Source organism: Bubalus bubalis, chromosome 2, assembly GCF_019923935.1.
Source record: "Bubalus bubalis isolate 160015118507 breed Murrah chromosome 2, NDDB_SH_1, whole genome shotgun sequence".
In the NCBI taxonomy this organism is placed as follows: Eukaryota; Metazoa; Chordata; class Mammalia; order Artiodactyla; family Bovidae; genus Bubalus; species Bubalus bubalis.
This window is the reverse complement of record NC_059158.1, coordinates 650-19686: the sequence shown is the minus strand read 5'-3', so window position 1 is coordinate 19686 and position 19037 is coordinate 650. Positions and strand designations below refer to the sequence as shown.

The following is a 19037-nucleotide window of genomic DNA, read 5'->3' as shown; positions in this document are numbered from 1 at the left end:
GAGCCGCATTGCAGGACCGGAATACAGAAAGTGTGTGCTAGCTTCCTGCACTCGCGTTCCAGAACACTTCCACAAGGACCGAGGGGATCTCCGAGGCCCTTACTAGAACAGAGTCCGTGAACCCGGCGGCCCCGGCGGCGTGGGCAGGCGGAGAAGGCGGCGTGGGCGTGGCCGTCCCTGCGCAGCTGTCTCCTGACCGTCGCGCAGGGGCCTTTCCACGGCGAGTTCCCCTGTTTACAACGGGCAGTGGAGCAGCCCCTCTGAGAGGCCGGACCACAGTGGGAGCTGCTGAGTAGCTCAGGTCCTGGGGATGCTCCTGTGAGCCACACGTCTCAGGGGGAGGAGTCAGGAGGAGACACAGCAGCCCAGAAGGGCGAGGGCCAAGGAAAGGGCCTTAAAAAAGCTAAGTTCCAGATTCCCAGGAACCAGGTGTTTCCACTTTAGGTGGTGAGTCTGTGTGTCAGATATCTGTCCCGGAGCTTGCACATGGGCTTCTGGAAGCCCTGGGCAGCTGCATGTGGCCCAGGGATCCGGTGTGCCTGGCTGTCACCGTGCAGTGATGCTGCCCATGGATCCACACCGGACCAGTCGGAGAGGAACCTCCTCCAGTCCCAGAGAGCGGGGTGAGAAGCAAGAGGACTGGAACGGGGTGGGAGCCCTGCTGTACCCCTTTATCTTCCCAGTTCTGGCTTTCTTTGTGCTAAGATCCTCAGGACCTGCTGGTGCTTCAGCTCTTGTCAGCCTATGCCGTCCCTGCCACCAACGAAGAGTGAGTTCTTTCCATGCATTTCTAAGTCATTTAGACTCTGCTGCATTCTGTGTTCCATTCTGTGACACTCTCATATCCTAAATAACTAAATTTGAATAGATTATGATTTACTAATTGAGGTCTAGAGATCTATGGGCTTATACAAATGCACAGTGGTAGATATTCATCTGTAATGTCAGTTCAGTTGCTCAGTTGTGTCTGATTCTTTGCGACCCCATGGACTACAGCCCGCCAAGCTTCCCTGTCCATCACCAACTCCCGGAGCTTACTCAAACTCACGTCCATCGAGTCGGTGATGCCATCCAACCATTTCATCTGTAATGTATCAGATGGAATATTGAACCTCCTACCTCATAATCTTTTTCTAAGTCTGTTTGCCTTTTTCAGAATGTTGTATAAATGGGGTCATTAGTGTGTAGACTGGATTCTTTCACTTAGCAATATACACGTAAGATTCATCCATGGTTTTTGCTTGGTTTGATGGTTCATTCCGTTATATTTCCGAATACTATTCCATTGCATGTGTATTGGAGGAAAAATAATGCTCCCTTTATATTTCTCTTTTCCTCATTGAGACTTTCCCCCCACAATGAAAGGCAGATGAACTGGAGGAAAACAGAAGCTTATTACCAGGCATACCCCCTATATGCTTGTAAGGTACCTAGGAAAACCTGAAATGGCCCAAGCCTGTAACTTATGTGCTATCTTTAGCTAAGAACAAAAGAAAGATATGGGGGGGGGGGGGCGGGCGTGGTGGAATGATTTGAGAGGTTTGGAGGCAAAGCACAGTAATCAAGGGTCTGGATATTATGCAGATTTACATCCAGGCCATCTCCATGGACTAGCTTCTCTGAAGACTTAGTTATCCTCCCATTTCTGGTACACAGGTTGAGACAGTCTTACAAGTGGAGATTTCCCTAATAAATGTAAATTTAATTCCTAAAAGGGCATTTTCAAACATTCTCCTGGATCTGCTGTTTTTTAAATGTCAGTCCAGAATTATTCTGACGTCAAAAAGACACAACTTGGGGTGGCATATTCTGCTCCCCTTGATGTATATGTGCCCTAATTTGCTTATTAATTCATTTACAGAAGAAGATTCTGATATCTTTCAGTTTTTAACCAATTTTTAACGCAGAATAAATCTACTGTACATTATTTTCTGCTAGTTTTTGTTTGAATATTATTTTATGCTAGTTTTTGTTTGTATTTTGTTGTCTAAATACAAGAGGTGTAGTGTTGCATCCTAGATGAGTCTGTTTAGCTTTGGAAAAAACTGTCAGACTGTCTTCCAAAGGTGGCTGTGCATGCATTCCACCAGGATCTTGAGTATGTTTTTTTTATGGTTGTTTACTATCAGTGTACCCTTTGTGGCCAGGTGTCTGTTTCAGGTCAGATCAGATCAGCTGCTCAGTCATGTCCGACTCTTTGCGACCCCATGAATTGCAGCATGCCAGGCCTCCCTCCCCATCACCAACTCCCAGAGTTCACTCAGACTCATGTCCATCGAGTCGGTGATGCCATCCAGTCATCTCATCCTCTGTCATCCCCTTCTCCTCCTGCCCCCAATCCCTCCCAGCATCAGAGTCTTTTCCAATGAATCAACTCTTCGCATGAGGTGCCCAAAGTACTGGAGTTTCAGTCTTTACCAATTATTAATGGGTTTGTTTGCTCTAGAGTCCTTGGTATAATTTGAGTAAAAATTGTTTATCAGATATGCGTTTTTTTTTTTAATTATTAATGTTTGGCTGTGCTGGGTCTTCGTTGTGTGGGCTTTTGTCTAGTTATGGCGAGCAGGGGCTACGCTAGTTGTGGTGTGTGGGCTCCTCACTGTGGCTCCTGTTGTTGTGGGACACAGGCTCTGGGGCTCATGGGCTCACTAGTTGCAGCTTCCAGGATCTAGAAGACAGGCTCAGTGGTTGCGGTGCGTGGGCTTAGCTGCTCCACAGCATGGACAGGATCCAACCTACGTCTTCTGCATTGGCATGAAGATTCTTTAATATTCAGCCACCAGGGAAGCCCTCAGCCATGTTTTAGATTCTAGTTTGCCACACCTGTATCTGGTGAGAGAGGCCAGTATCAAGAGGCCTGGGAGCTGGGAGTGCTCAGCCACAGTTCTGGCTGTGCCATCGAAAGCTTTGGGGCCTTTGGTGAGCTTCCCAACTTTCCTGGGACTGTTTCCTCTCTTCAAAAATGCCCTGCTGTTGGACTGTAGCCCGCCAGGCTCCTCTGTCCATGGGATTTCCCAGACAAGAATACTGGAGTGGGTGCCATTTCCTTCTGCACAGATACACATTTGGAAGATATTTTCTCCTGGTTTGTGATTTTGATGCAGGAAGGGGGAACCCCTTCCATGGCCTGAGAGCAGGCTCTTGTCTGACACTTGGAAATGAATTGTCCGAGGCGACATGTGCTGTCAAAGAGACTTTATTGGGAAGGGCTGCCGGGGTGGAAGGCAGGAGGGTGAGGGAAGCTGAGAGAACTGCTCTGCTGCGTGGCTCACACTCTTAGGTTTTATGGGCATTGGATTAGTTTCTGATTTGTCTCTGGCCAGTCATTCTGAATTGGGGTCCTTCCTGGTGGCATATGCATCACTCATCCAAGGTGGATTCTAGCAAGGAGGATCCTGGGAGGTTGGTAAGACCTGCGGATTGGAGTCTCCTATCTCCTTTGACCTTTCCTGAATTCTGGTTGGTGGTAGCTTGTTAGTTCCTTGTTCTTACCCAGGACCTCCTGTTGTAAGATGACTCCTGCAAGTGGTTTCTCTGGTGCCTGGCAAGGACAGGAAGGTGGTTTTGGTTAGTGGTTCCCCTAACACTTTGTCCTTTGGTTTTCTTGAGTAAGGTCCTTTACAGAGTGAATGTATACATTTTTGAAAGTCAGTGTTTTAATTAATTTATTTAAAGCATTTTGTATATTGGCTTTTTTGTTGTGTTTTAGAACTCATCACCAGACTCAAGGTCATGTAGATCTGTTGTTGTTTTCTAAAATGTTTATAGTTTTTAATTGAAATGTGGTGTCCGTTGCAAAGTTTGTGTTCATGTTCCTTTCATTCCATATGGTTTTTAATCAATTGTTCCCTGGCTGTGTGTTGAGCAGGGTCATGGAGATTTTTGGCTCCATTTCAGTTTGGGTTTCCAGTCTGAGTGCTCACAGCAAAGCTGGTTCTGGGTGAGCCCTCTGAGGTCTGTGAGCGCGGGGCTGCCCGCTCTTCTCTGGTGGCCCGCAGGGGGCGCCAACCCGCCCCTGACCCGTGGGCGCAGGACGTTTGCCTTCAGACTGGGCTCAGTGACCAACTGGCGGGAGCTTTGTCTCCTCAGGACCGTGAGGGCTGAGGCTTCTGGATAACGGGGCTGCGTCCAGGCTGATCAGAGCGGGGTTGCCTCAGTGCCCACCAGCAAAGAGGCGCTGCAAGAGGGAAAAATGAGTACGAAGTAGACGTTTCCTGTGTCCAGCTGAGCGCTGACCAGAGGTCCATCTCAGAGGACTGGGGCGGGGCGGGGAAGAGCTCCATGTGCAAAATGGCGGGTTTTTAGTTAGACTTCTGTTAGATGATCTAGAGGATGGCCAGTGATGGTCTCTGGTGTAGGTGGCCAGTTTTCTGTCACTGTTTCTTGAAAGGACTGTCCTTTCATCCTTGCACATTCTTGGCTTGATTTTCATGAACTGTCCACATACATGTGGTTTTATTCCCGGGCTCTCTATTCTTTCCTCGAGTCCCTGTGCCTGAGTTTGTGCCAGTTCCTCACTGTTGTGGTTACTGCAGCTCCGGGATGTAGTTTGAAGTCAGAGAGGAAGATGCCTCCAGGTTCATTCTTCTTTCTCAGAGTCTTTTTGGCTGTTCAGGGTCCTTAGTTGTTGCAGAATATTATTAGGAATATTCTATGAATATTTCTATGAAAAATGCCATTGGATATTATATTTTGATTGCAGTGCATTTGCTGATGGCTTTTGTTGGAATGGACATTTTAATAACTCATTCTTCCAGTGCATGAGCATGGAATATTTTTCTGTTTATTTGTGTTTTCTTTGGTGTCTTTATCAGTGCTTTCTAGTTTTCTGACTACTGGTCTTTAACGTCCTTGGGTAAGTTTTTTCTTAATTTTTGTTTCTAATTGTTATTAGTGTATAGAAACACAACTGATTTTCGTATATTGATTCAAATTGTAAATTGTAGTATTTTATATGATTGTAAATTGATCCCAAAGTATTCAACTTTACTGAATGTATTCTAACAACTTTATGTGGGAAATTTTATTTGTAAATTCCATGTGGACTCCTTCAAGGGCAATGAGCATCACAACTTCCCTTGAACTTCGTCTGGGTAATTCTTGGCCTCTATAACAAAGTTTCAAGCCTGTCTGATTTGATTTTCTTTTGTGGTATTGACATGGTTGTTTTGAAAAATAATTTACTTTTCAGTAGCTTAAAATGTGCAGGAAACTGTTAATAATGGTAAAAACAAAAACAAAAACAAAACACCTCACATTTGCCACATCACCTAAAACACTCCATGCTTTTTATCCAAAATGGGTGCCTTCTCCTGTGGAACCAGCACATAATCTCCAAAATCAGGAAATCATATAGTGTCTACATTAAAATGTAATCCACAGCCCCACTTCCACCTTCAGCAATTGTCCAATTGTGTGAATGTCTCTTTTTTCCCATCCTCATCCAATTTTTTTTGACTGTCACTGAGATTTTCAGTCGTTTGGACAAACGTGGTGGATGTAAAGCAGACATGGTGAATATGGGATCTGGGTGGCCTTTTCTATATGGATTTTTTTCACTAAAGATGTTTTTAATGTTTATTCATTTTGTAACATGTATCAATACTACATTCTTTTCCTCCATAGTAATTAAAAATAAATAACATGTGATTTACCATTTACATATTTGTAAGCATACAGTGTTGTAGTATGAACTACCTTTACTTGTTTTGCAAACCAGTTTAATAATGTGCACCTTGTGCATGCTTTGGAGAAACTCGGGAAACTGATTCATTGACTGAAATGACCCAAGATATCACCTTAGATACCGTCTTCATCTAAAAACAAAACAGGGGCTTCCTGGTGGTCCAGTGGCTAAGACTGGACACTCCTTAAGAAGGAGGCCCAGGTTCCATCCCTGATCAGAGAACTAGATCTCCCATGCCACAACTAAGAGTTTGCCTGCCACAGCTAAATATCTGGCTTGCCTCAATGAAGGTCGACCTGGTGCAGCCAAATAAAAAAACAAATAAATATTAAAAAATAAAACTAAAGGAAAGGAAGGGTATGGTTGTTGTACAGATTTACGTCTTAGCTTTCCCTATTGATAAAAAAAGAGTTTCACAAGATTGTCATCCTTCTATCTGATATATACAGAGAATTCCTTTGAAATGAGATTTCTCTTGTAAATGTGACTCAGAAGAGCTATCTTGAACTTGGGTTTCAGAGATGATCATGTGTCCTCTTAAAAAAAATGTTAAAAGTCCAGTGAATTCTCATGCTGAAGGGGTATATTTTGGGGTAGCATTTGCTCCCCTTCACTTTGGATGTATCCCAATTTGCTTACACAGTCATCTACCAAAGACATCCTGATATTTGAAAGTTTTTAGCTATTAAAAGTAGAGCTCCTGTGTCTAATTGTGTGACAATTTTTGTCTGGATACTTTTTCAAAGCTGTTTACTAAGTACTAGACATGTAGTGTTCAGGTCACAGGTGAGCCTTGTTTAGCTGAGGAAAAATCCAGCTGTTTCTCTGTGGCATGTGGGATCTTCCTGGGTAAGGGATTGAACTTGAGTGTTTTGCATCATCAGGCAGATCCTTTACCACTGAGCCACCAGAGAAGCCCCCCCACCGCCCCCCTTTTTTGAGTTTACTGGATCTAATAGGTGTGCAGTGCTACTTCACTGTTGTTTTAGTTTGTAATTTCCTTACGATATATGATTTTGAGTATTTTTGATATGCTGATTTACTATCTTTATATTTTCTTTGGCCAGCTGTTCAGATTTACACATTTTAAATGAGGTTGTTTGTTCCAGATTTTTTGTTATAGTTGGAGTACAATCCAGAAGTAGATGGTTTTTTGGAACACCTTTGCTTTCTCCATGATTCAGTGAATGTTGTCAACTTGATCTCTACACTTACAGTAATAAAAGAACCGTTGCTATTTAGAAGCGGGGGCTTTAGGGAGGTCATTAGGGCATGAAGGCTTGGCTTTGCCCTCATGAACTGAATTAGTGCCTGCGCATGCTTAGTCGTGTCCGACTCTGTGACCCCATGGACTGTAACCCGCCAGGCTCCTCTGTCCATGTGGTTCTCCACATACTGGAGTGGGTTGCCATTTCCTGATCCAGGGAACATTCCCTACACAAGGATCAAACTCAGGACTCCCGCATTGCAGGAATATTCTTTACTTTCTGAGCTATGAGGGAAGCCCATGAACTGGATTAGTGCCCTCATAAAAGAGCCCAGGGCACTCCCTTGCCCCATGTGATGTGTGGGCACAGCAAAAAGACAGCCATCTACAAACCAGGAAGAATGCTCTCATCAGAACCCAATCCAATCTTAGACTTCCAGCTTTCAGAACAGTGATAAATAAATGCTTATGTTATAATTACTATAGCAGTTGAAACAAGCTAAAACTATCATCAACATAATGTTCAGATATCAACAGAGTTTTCACCAGAAGACTATACATCAAAGAATGTGTTCTGTTTGATTTCAGTTGTGTAAAATTCAGTAAAATACACAAACTATGTAGAATGCTAACAGTAAAGATTCATCTAAATTGAGGAATACTGACTTAGAAAGAAGAGGAGAAGTTTGTCTGATGTAGTGTTGGTCTTCTACTCAGTTTAGAAGTTTGGTCATAAAGGCATTTTTACTTTGAAAAAAATTCAGTAAATTGTAAACTTATGTTTTGTGCACATTTTGAATGTGTACTATAAATTTTTGATTAAAAATGATACTACTCTTCAAAGAAGCAAAACTTCCTTTGAATATGAAAGCAGTCTCTTTGTCTACTGAAGGCAGAACATATTAGTTTGCGAGGGCTGCTATAACTAAGTACCACAGACTGGGGTGGCTTAAACAAAAGAGGCTGATTTCCTTCCAGTTTGGAGGATAGTAATTCAAGATCAAAACGTTAGTAGGGTTGGTTTCATTCTGAAGCTTCTGTCTGGCTTATAGACGGCCATCACCTCCTGTGTCTCTCACAGTCTTTCTGTGTATATTCTTGTGTTCTAATCTCCTTTCTTAAAAAAGATACCAGTCATCTTGGGTTGCTGCTGCTGCTAAGTTACTTTAGTCGTGTCCGACTCTGTGTGACCCCATGGACGGCAGCCCACCAGGCTCACCTGTCCCTGGGATTCTCCAGGCAAGAACACTGGAGTGGGTTGCCATTTCCTTCTCCAATTCATGAAAGTGAACAGTGAAAGTGAAGTCGCTCAGTCGTGTCTGACTCCCAGCAACCCCATGGACTGCAGCCCACCATGCTCCTCCATCCATGGGATTTTCCAGGCAAGAGTACTGGAGTGGGTTGCCATTGCCTTCTCCGAATCTTGGGTTAGGATGCACTATTTGAACCGATTACAATTTAATTTCCTCTTTAAAAACTATATCTACAAATTCAGTCATATTCAGAAGTACTGGGAGTCAAGATTTTGATATATGGATATTAAATAAACTTTTCAACCCATAACCCAAGATGAGATGGTAATAGGTTTTGGCACAAAGTTATGATAATTGTGTGGAAGAAATTGTGTTAGATTGGATAAAGCAAATATTACGGGTAACAGAATATGGCATGAGTATTGATGGCAGACATCAATATTATGATGTAGACCTCCCAATGTATGAAGGAAAATATTGACACTGAATCTAAAAAAGAAAAGCACTAGAAACCAGTTGGGCCCCATGGCAAATCTGCATTGTACCCAATTGTTATTTCTCCAGAGAACTCATTTAGTGCAAAATACTATCTAACAAAGCAATTATTTAATACTCACCTATATGTATAATCTCTTAAGGAAATGGCACCAGTCTACAAATAATATAAATCCTGCCTGCATTATTGAGCAGAAGAGCCATGACACTGATGCTCTTTCTAAAATGGCTCTTCCTTCAAAGGTATGTAGACTCTGTATTATACATTTATTTATAACCATCAAAACTCTGCTTTCTTATTTGGGCAATCATGTGCCAAAACTAGACTTGTAATTCATAAATGACAAGAAAGAAAAAGGAAATACCAATGACCAGAAAAGTGTAGATATTTACTATTTTAGGTACTATTACTTATATAATTCATTGAGTCATTTGGGTGGATGATAAGGAATATATTGAATGCCATTCTCTATGATTCTTTACTTAATGACTAATAGCTACCATTTATTGATGACTACCCAGTCCATGGATGTACAAAGTGTCAGAAACGACTGAGCATGCACACAAACACACACAGACATGTATGGAGAACAATATGTTCCATAGTGCATACTTTCTGTTGCATAATCCTCAAAATAAACCTACCTATATAAGGAATCCATTTTGACAAAAAAAAAAAATAATAATGAGGCCCAGAAATATTAAGAAACATTGTCCAGAGTGCATGGATCAAAATTGTTGAAGCCAGAATGGGAATTCAACAAGTTGACTCCATAGCCCATGTTTTTACCAGTAAATTCTACTCAGTTCAATTCAGTCACTCAGTCGTGGCCGACACTTTGCAACCCGTGGACTGCAGCACGTCAGGCCTCCATGTTCATCACCAACTCCTGGAGTTTACTCAAACTCATGTCCACTGAGTTGGTGATGCCATCCAACCATTTCATCCTCTGTCGTCCCCTTCTCCTCCCACCTTCAATCTTTCCCAGCATCAGGGTCTTTTCAAATGAGTCAGTTTTTCACATTAGGTTGCCAAAGTATTGGAGTTTCAGCTTCAACATTAGCCCTTCCAATGAATATTCAGGATTGATTTCCTTTAGGATGAACTGGTTGGATCTCCTTTCTGTCCAAGGGACTCTCAAGAGTCTTCTCCAACACCACAGTTAAAAAGCAACAATTCTTCAGCGCTCAGCTTTCTTTATAGTCCAACTCTCACATCCATACATAACCACTGGAAAAATGATAGCCTTGACTAGATGGACCTTTGCTGGAAAAGTAGTCTCTGCTTTTTAATATGCTTTCTAAGTTGGTAATAACTTTCCTTCCAAAGGGTAAGTGTCTTTTAATTTCATGGCTGCAGTCACCATCTGCAGTGATTCTGGAGCTCCAAAAATAAAGTCTATCACTGTTTCCACTGTTTCCCCATCTTTTGCTATGAAGTGATGGGACCAGACGACACGACCTAAGTTTTCTGAATGTTGAGCTTTAAGCCAATCTTCTCACTCTCCTCTTTCACTTTCATCAAGAGGCTCTTTAGTTCTTCTTCACTTTCTGCCTTAAGGGTGGTGTCATTTGCATATCTGAGGATGTTGATATTCCTGCCAGCAATCTTGATTCCAGCTTGTGCTTCATCCACCCAGTTTTTCTCATGATGTACTCTGCATATCAGTTAAATAAGCAGGGTGACAAGATACAGCCTTGACAGACTCCTTTCCCAATTTGGAACCAGACTGTTGTTCTAACTGTTGCTTTCTGACCTACATATAGATTTCTCAAGAGACAGGTCAAGTGGTCTGGTATTCCCATCTCTTTCAGAATTTTCCACAGTTTATTGTGATCCACACAGTCAAAGGCTTTGGCATAGTCATTAAAGCAGAAATAGATGTTTTTTTTTCTGGAACTCTCTTGTTTTTCCAATGTTTTTCCAACAAATGTTGGCAATTTGATCTCTGGTTCCTCTGCCTTTTCTGAAACCAACTTGAACATCTGGAAGTTCATGGCTCATGTATTGCTGAAGCCTGGCTTGGAGAATTTTGAGCATTAGTTAACTCGTGTATGAGATGAGTGCAATTGTGTGGTAGTTTGAGCATTCTTAGCCATTGCCTTTCTTTGTGATTGGAATGAAAACTGACATTTTGCAGTCCCGTGGCCAGTGCTGAGTTTTCCAAATTTGCTGGCATACTGAGTGCAGCACTTTCACAGCATCATCTTTTAAGATTTGAAATAGCTTAACTGGAATTCCATCACCTCCACTAGCTTTGTTCGCAGTGATGCTTCCTAAGGCCCACTTGACTTTGCCTTCCAGGATGTCTGGCTCTAGGTGAGTGATCACACCATCGTGGTTATCTGGGTCATGAAGATCTTTTTTGTACAGCTCTTCTGTGTATTCTTGCCACCTCTTCTCAATATCTTCTGCTTCTATTAGGTCCATACCACTTCTGTCCTTTATTGTGCTCCTCTTTGCATGAAATATTTTCTTGGTATCTCTGATTTTCTTGAAGTGATCTCTAGTCTTTCCCATTCTATTTTTTCCTCTATTTCTTTGCCAAGGAAGGCTTTTTTTCTGATCTCTGAGGAAGGTTTTCTTATCTCTCCTTGCTATTCTTTGGAACTCTGAATTTGAATGGGTATATCTTTCCTTTTCTCCTTTGATTTTCACTTCTCTTCTTTACTCAGCTATTTGTGAGGCCTTCTCAAACAACCATTTTGTGTTTTTGCACTTCTTTTTCTTGGGTATCATCTTGATCCCTGCCTTCTGTACAATGTCATGAACCTCCGTGCATACTTCTTTAGGCACTCTGTCTATCAGATTTAATCCCTTGAATCGATTTGTCACTTTCCCTGTATGATTGTAAGGGATTTGACTTAGGTCATAGCTGAATGGTCTAGTGGTTGTCCCTACTTTCTCCAATTTAAGTCTGAATTTAGCAAGTGAATTTGGCAAGTGGATTTGGATAATATTTGTCACCTCTTTTTTTTTTTTTAAAGTGAACCACTTTCTCTACTCTTTTGAGATTTGTTTCAGTGTTGCATGAAAAATGATGATGTCAAGGTTTTTGGTTAAGTCATGTTCCTGGTTTTAGTTTCCAATTTTCAAAATAATTTGTGGGTGACCTTGAACCACTCATTTTGTGTCATTCATCCAGTTAATTTTTAGGATGAAGTATCTGACCTCAAAGATCACTTCTGGCTCATAATCTCCCCAAATCTCGATTCTTTTGGAGAATTTAAAGCAATTTTGCTATTTGCAGAAAATTCAGGATAGTTCTGTAAAGCACTTTAAAAAGTGGATCTCATTCATACATTTATATATCTATCAATTTTTTATAGTTAAGCATCTCTAGTATAAAATGTATTTAACCTTGACTCTCTTCCTTGCTCTCTCCCTCTTTAACACACACACACAGACATACAGACACACTCACACACACAATGCTTTCTTGTTTTAAATTTCCTTTTTCTCGAGGGAGTGCAAGTTAAGTTATAATAATCTGGTGCCAATGAGTTTGCCCTATGTAGCTTCTCCATAAAAGGTGAGAAGGAACTAAGGAGGAGTCTGGGATCCTTGGGCACTGAAGAGGAAAACTTTGCCTGAGTATCATTCTGTCCATGATTTACCAGCAAAATTGAGGTAGTACAAATGGGAGTTTATGAACAATCTTGGTTTCCATTCAGATTCTTTAATTTGCTAGCTATCTTTAATGTCTGAGCCATCAGAGAAGCACCAAGAATACTGGAGTGGATAGCCATTCCTTTTTCCAGAGGATCTTCAGGACTCAGGGATCAAACCTGGGTCTCCTGCATTACAGGCAGACTCTTTTCAGTCTGAGCCACCAGGGAAGCCCCTACTAATCCATATTTTGTGGAGAAACTGAACCTCAGAATTATTTTACACAGTTTTTTGTTTTGTTTTGTTTTTTTATATTTTACCCTTCAACACAGAGATAATACTGATCACAATCACAAATAGGTGGCGAGATCTTGTGAACTGTTAATAGGTGAAAATTCACAGCCCGTTTCAATTTTTTGACTGCCTCATCAGAGACAGGCGTTGTGCTAGGAATTTCCCAATGTTGTCTGCGATCCCCGTACCTCACTGTGAGACAGCAGTTTCCTTTTTCTACAGATGAACTTTGAAACTGAGAATCCTTACTTTTCCAAAGACAAGCAGTTAATTATGGTGCAGAGTCAAGATTTAATTTCCCATCTAACTGACATCGAAGTTGATACTCTACTGACTCCAAAAAGAGCCTAAGTTCACTGATAAATTGTTCTACTACAGTCAACTTCTCCACTGATGACCTGTACTTATACTCATTCTCCCTAGATGTTTCTATGTGATATGTACTTTTGAGGCACCTGGGATCTCTTCAACAGCCATGAGATGCATAGGGTGTACATTGCTGTGTTTGGCCTAAAAGATAATGCTTATTAAAACTAAAGCACAATAGAAAAGAAGGTGACTGAGCAACATTGTATAATGCAAAACAAGAATGTATTCCTGAGGTGCAAGGTGCTTTCCTGAGGCAGATATTATACCATGTGAAGATGGGAGAGATTATACCCATGATATTAAGGATACTGGCCACATAATGTTATCAGAAGACATTCTTCTGATTAACCATCCTTAACTTCCCTTACTCCTGAGATGTTTCTATAATTTTAATTATAATGTGTTTCATCATTATCTGGATAGTTCCTTAGGGAGATGCTTTCAATGTGTGCAGTGTTCAAGATTCTATTATAAATAGTGAGGAATTATCATCGTTTTTTTGTTGCTGCCGAAGGTAGGTCTGCAAATTTTATAGTCTAATTAATTATAGTCTAATTAATAGAGATTAATGCAGTCACATCTTTAATTTTTAGCCCTTTTTTGAAGAAGAGACTAAGACCTTACTTGTGGACCTATTTGTTATCAGTGTTTTATTGTCTGGAATTATATACTTGGGAAATATTACTATTTATATTAATAGTTGATATAAAAATTCATTAGAATATCTTGCTGCCATAGGGAGTTACAAGAATTTTTGCTTCTTAGGTTTTGCCTTTTATGTCTTCTCTACAAAGACCAGTGATTTTCACATTGTGTTTTAAAATGTATCTGAATGGAATTGAAAGTATTGTGTCATTGGGAATGATTGTTATTCCCAGTTCAGTCACTAAGTTGTGTCCTCTTTGCCATCCCATGGACTGTAGCATGCCACGTTTCCCTGTCTTTCACTATATTGAAGAAATAATTATACCTTTGCTGTATCCTGTGTGTGTGTGTGTGTAAAATTCCTGAAAAGTTAATGAAAGTGATATTTTAAATTTCTAAATTATACATTCTATATGCTTAATTGCTTTAAAAGATGATGCACAGTTATCTAATAAAGTCGCTGTCTATGAGAAGTTACTTCAGTCATCTGGCCCTAGGACTATGGGATCACCTAACCTTGAGAGGCATAGATAGTGGTGGTCCAAGAACTCTGTTTTTCAGGCTCTATAGCCATGTCAAGCTCTTCTGGTTCATCAAGCATGAATTATCAAAAGGATAACTTTCCCCCCTTTTTGGATGATAATCAAACTGCATTTTAAATGTAGAGAAATAGAATATTAGAAAAAGTTATCAAAGAGGCAGTAGTGATATAAAGTTGTTGAGTGTACCCCTAGAGTTCAGCTAATTGGCTTGCATTTCCGTCTGGCCAGTGTGCAGATGTCTGATCCAAGGAGAGCCTCTTAGTCTGTCAGTGCTTCAGTTTTCTCATGTTTTAGAAAGATATGCTAATTAGAACCTCTCTCATGGGACCTTTATTTATAAAAGACTGTGTAAGGATTCAACAAAAGGTAGCGATTATCTTACCTTAAAACTGAGACTGTTGCCACTAGAACAGTTTTTTTTAATAGAGATTTTATTAGTTATGGACACAGTAATGCATTCTATGAAGCTGATCTGGAGATCAGGATGCTTAAAAATCATGTGTGAATATCCCTGAATGTCTACAATATATAACAACTAATGTAGTCAGTTTGAAGTGTTCTAAAATGAATGAGACAAACTCTACTATCACAGAGCTAATGATTATGAAAAGTGGAAGAAAACCCACATATCACACAGGAAGGGAAATTGGAGAAGTAGTATTACTTTATGTTTCTTAGGTGCCTTGATGATTTTTTATATATATTTAGTTGCTGTTGTTGTTCAGTCACTAAGTCATATTTGGCTATTTGAGACTCCATGGACTACAGCATGCCAGGCTCCTCTGTCCTTCACTATCTCCTAGAGTTTGCTCAGACTCATGTCTGAGTTGGTGATGCTATCTAACGATCTCATCCTCTTATAATTAGTTGTACCAATAATCCAAATCAAACTCTGTTAAATAGGTAATTATGGGTTCACCAAGCAGAGGTAAGAGTTTTTATATATGAAAATTCTTGGTCTTAGCTCTATCTCCCAGTCAAAATCAGTAACTCTCATCTGGTTTAGTTTATCCACACTTAGAAGCCAGAAGATCTATGATCATGAAAATATAGGGTACAGGTGAACCCAGACCAGAACTGAAATATCAGTGACTATGTTATGTGCCCAAATCATTTTCTCTATGGTGTATTTAATTCCCATATGAATAATTACAGGGGTAGGAAGAGTGTTTACAGAGATTAATAAACTTCTAAATTGTGAGTTGCTACTAGTTGGAAGAAGCCATGATACAATCATAGAGTTTATACACTTTTTAAAACAGTTCCTCTTCTAACTTTTTGTATTTTTATTTTCTTTTTCCTCAATATTTTTACATAAATGGCTACTTGCCCGTAACTGAAAAGTCACATCCTCAAAGAGATCTTTGACCACTCTGTGTGCATCCTTCTTCTTCTTATTTCTGTGTTTATCAGCATGCTCTGTTTTCATCTCACAGTAGTTCCATTCCCTAAATTGTCTCATTTCTGTATTTTTAATTCACTCCTTTTCAAAAAGAATCAATTATGATGCAAACCAGAATCTTGTGTAGCTTGTTCAATTTCATATTACAAAACTTAGACTACTTCTAGATATAATGTAATAAATAATGAATATAATATAGCAAATATATTTGACATAACATTGGTTTTGATGTTTGTAAATGAATTATTATAAGCAATTATATCTACAGCCCATTTTATGTCATAATATTCCCTGCGAGCAATATTATTATGGGGATCTTAAATTCCTGAGATGATGTTAATCCTACAGATGCATCCCTAAGTACTCAGAGCAGTTTACTTCTCAGAAGACTGATCTGGGGAAGTGTATTAAACAGAGAAAACATTCCTTGTGGACATTTTAATTGCAGTGACATCGCATTTGAAAATAAATAATTATACATAAAATGGATTGTTGCTGAAAAGCAGTAGAATCTGAAATAAGACAATAATTTTAAAAGCATGGCACCTGAATTTTATATGTATATAGAATTTATCTATTGATATAATTTTGATATGGTGATTGAACCACGTGCGGTTTACTTTTCTGAGATAACTGTTAAACTGATACAGTCTGTGTTGTTAAATACCGCTTACCTCATCCTGCAAGCAGCAGTAATCAAGCAAGTGAAATATATAGCTAAATAAAATAAAACATGACTAGGATTTTTATAAGTTGAAAGCTTTTTATATCATATGCTGGCATAGTGTAGAAAAGTATGTCAGTGACTAGATTGTAAGACCAAGGTTTAAGACAATCATCCCGTAAAAAATGCGTAGATAAGAAGATATCTTCTGGACTTCCCTGGTGGCTCAGTGGATAAGAATATGCCTACCAATGTAGGGGACATAAGTTCGATCCCTGGCTGGAGGAAGATTCCACATGCCATGGAGCAACTAAGCCCGAGAGCCACGACTACTGAGCCTGCGCTCTAGAACCTGTGAGCCACGACCATTGAAGCCTGCTCACCTGGAGTCAGTGCTCCACAACAGGAGAAGCCCTGCAGTGAGAAGCCCACACACCCCAACCAAGAGGCGCCCAAGCACAGCCAAAAATAAACAAACAAATGCATTTCTAAAAAAGGCTATCTTCCAAGTCATAGGGAAATGAGCAGGTTAATATTACATGTGCATTTGTATTAGTATAGACAATGAGAGGCAACCATTATACACAAAAGTAGTATTCAATGGCATTTCAACGATTCACTCTTATTACTTCCCTGTTCAGCAGAAAGTGGTTGTCTGACCTTATTGAATATTTACATTTATGAGTCTCAAGTCATTTCCTATAAGACAATATGTTGAAATGGATTTGGTCATTCTCTGATGACTCTCAGTCTAGCTTTACTTCTGTTAGCACTGTATGATGTTAGCATCACTGAAATAGTTTAGCAAAAATAAGTGTCTAATATTAGTAGTATATGAATGTAATTGTCTGTTTTAGAGTTAAGAAACTAATAAATATTGTAATAATTACCTATAAGTCCTATTTAAGGAAATAAATGTGATTATATACTCATTAAACTTTGTGCAAGGTCTACACAAAGTTGATTTTTTTATTATTTGAACTAGAATACTGATAAACATGACTCAAATTTTTAAGATTAAAATAAATCCATTCGTTTCTTTTAATTTGTCCATAGGCAATGCAGACTGGGTCTAAGTAAAGTCAATGCCAAATTTCACAGATGTGACAGAATTTGTTCTTCTGGGGTTGACCAGTCATCAGGAGCTTTAAGTTCTCTTTATTGTGGTGTTTCTAGTAGTTTACATGATCTCTGACAGGGAACATTAGTATGATTATTTTGATCAGCATCAGCCTCCAGCTTCAGAGCTCCATGTACTTTTGCTTGAGTCATTTGTCTTTTGTGGATGTGTGGTTCTCTTCCAATGTCACTCTGAAGATGCTGGAAAACTTACTATCAGACAAAAACCATTTCCTATGTGGGGTGTTTGGTGCAGTGTTACTTCTTTATAGCCCTTGTCCACGTGGAAGTATGTATCTTGGCTATGATGGCCTTTGATCACTACATGGCCATCTGCAGCCCTCTGCTTTATGGCAGTAAAATGTCCAGGACTGTCTGTGCTCGTCTCATCTCTGTGACATACATCTGTGGGTTCTCTGTTAGCCTAATCTGCACACTGTGGACATATGGCCTGTACTTCTGTGGAAACTTTGAAATCAACCACGTCTATTGTGCTGACCCTCCTCTTATCAAGATTGCCTGTGGAGGGGTCCACATTAAAGAATGCACCATGATTGTTATTGCTGGGATTAATTTCACATATTCCTTCTCAGTGGTTCTCATTTCCTATACCCTCATCATTGCGGCCGTGCTGCACATGCGCTCTGCCGATGGCAGGAGGAAGGCATTCTCCACGTGTGGGTCCCACCTGACAGCTGTTGCCATGTTTTATGGGGCTCTCCTCTTCATGTATCTCAGGAGGCCCACTGAAGAGTCTGTGGAGCAGGGGAAGATGGTGGCTGTGTTTTACCCCACAGTGATTCCCATGCTGAATCCCATGATCTACAGTTTGAGGAACGAAGATGTGAAAGAGGCGGTCAACAAAGCAATCGTCAAGGCAAGCTTGAGGCAGTGAACCTGCAGTACATAATTCCGGGTATGCCGCTTCCTGTTATAAATGTCCAGGCATATAAATAACCCTGTTTAAAATAGACTGTATACCGGCAACACTTAAATATATTAAGAGGTCCAGTCTAACACAGTGATGGTTTACCTCATGAATGGACTCTCAGGACTAAGCCTCCTTTATCTACATATGCAAACATACTAACCCTGACCCATTAGTCACAGTGTATGTAAAACTGTGCTAAGTGTAGTCATTGGAAAACTCATAAACACATTTGGATAAGCACATGTTAATTTGGAGGTATCTTTGTAAGAGTTGAATATGCTTTCTTAGGATATTTTCTATATATAATTGCTTTTCACTTGTTTTAAAGTAATATATAATTTCATGAGAGAAAAGACTTCATCACTTTTGCATGAATATAAAAGTTTGTGGATCCTCATGTATCAAAAAAGCTTTCAATAACATTCATACATGCATGGACTTTTGAAAACAAAAATGTATTCAGAATCTTCAGCTAGTGTCATGAATCAATCAGAAAGTTAACTCTCAGTATGTATTGCTCTATAATTAACACTATTTGTGTTTCAAACCATCTCTTGACTCACCATAATTCTACTCTTTGGTTTGGATTTTGGCTAGTTGTTTTTCTCTTCATTAATTTAAATAGGTGAAAAATTTATGGGTAAAGCCTATCATGTCCTTCTCATAGTTTAAAAAGATGAAGCAATATGGATTTTTGTCATTTAAAATCTAACTTTTGATCAGAAGAATGTCCTGTTAAACATTTGATTGCTATGATGAAGGTATTGTTTGATTCCAAATTCTTGTCACTAACATTACATTCTTAGGTCTGTATTTAGCT

General features: G+C 39.9%; 1 pseudogene; it reads left to right on the top strand.

The window, feature by feature from the left end:
* Positions 1 to 17252: 17252 nt before the first annotated feature.
* On the top strand, positions 17253 to 18274 carry LOC123328194 (annotated as a pseudogene).
* The last annotated feature ends 763 nt before the right edge of the window (positions 18275 to 19037 follow it).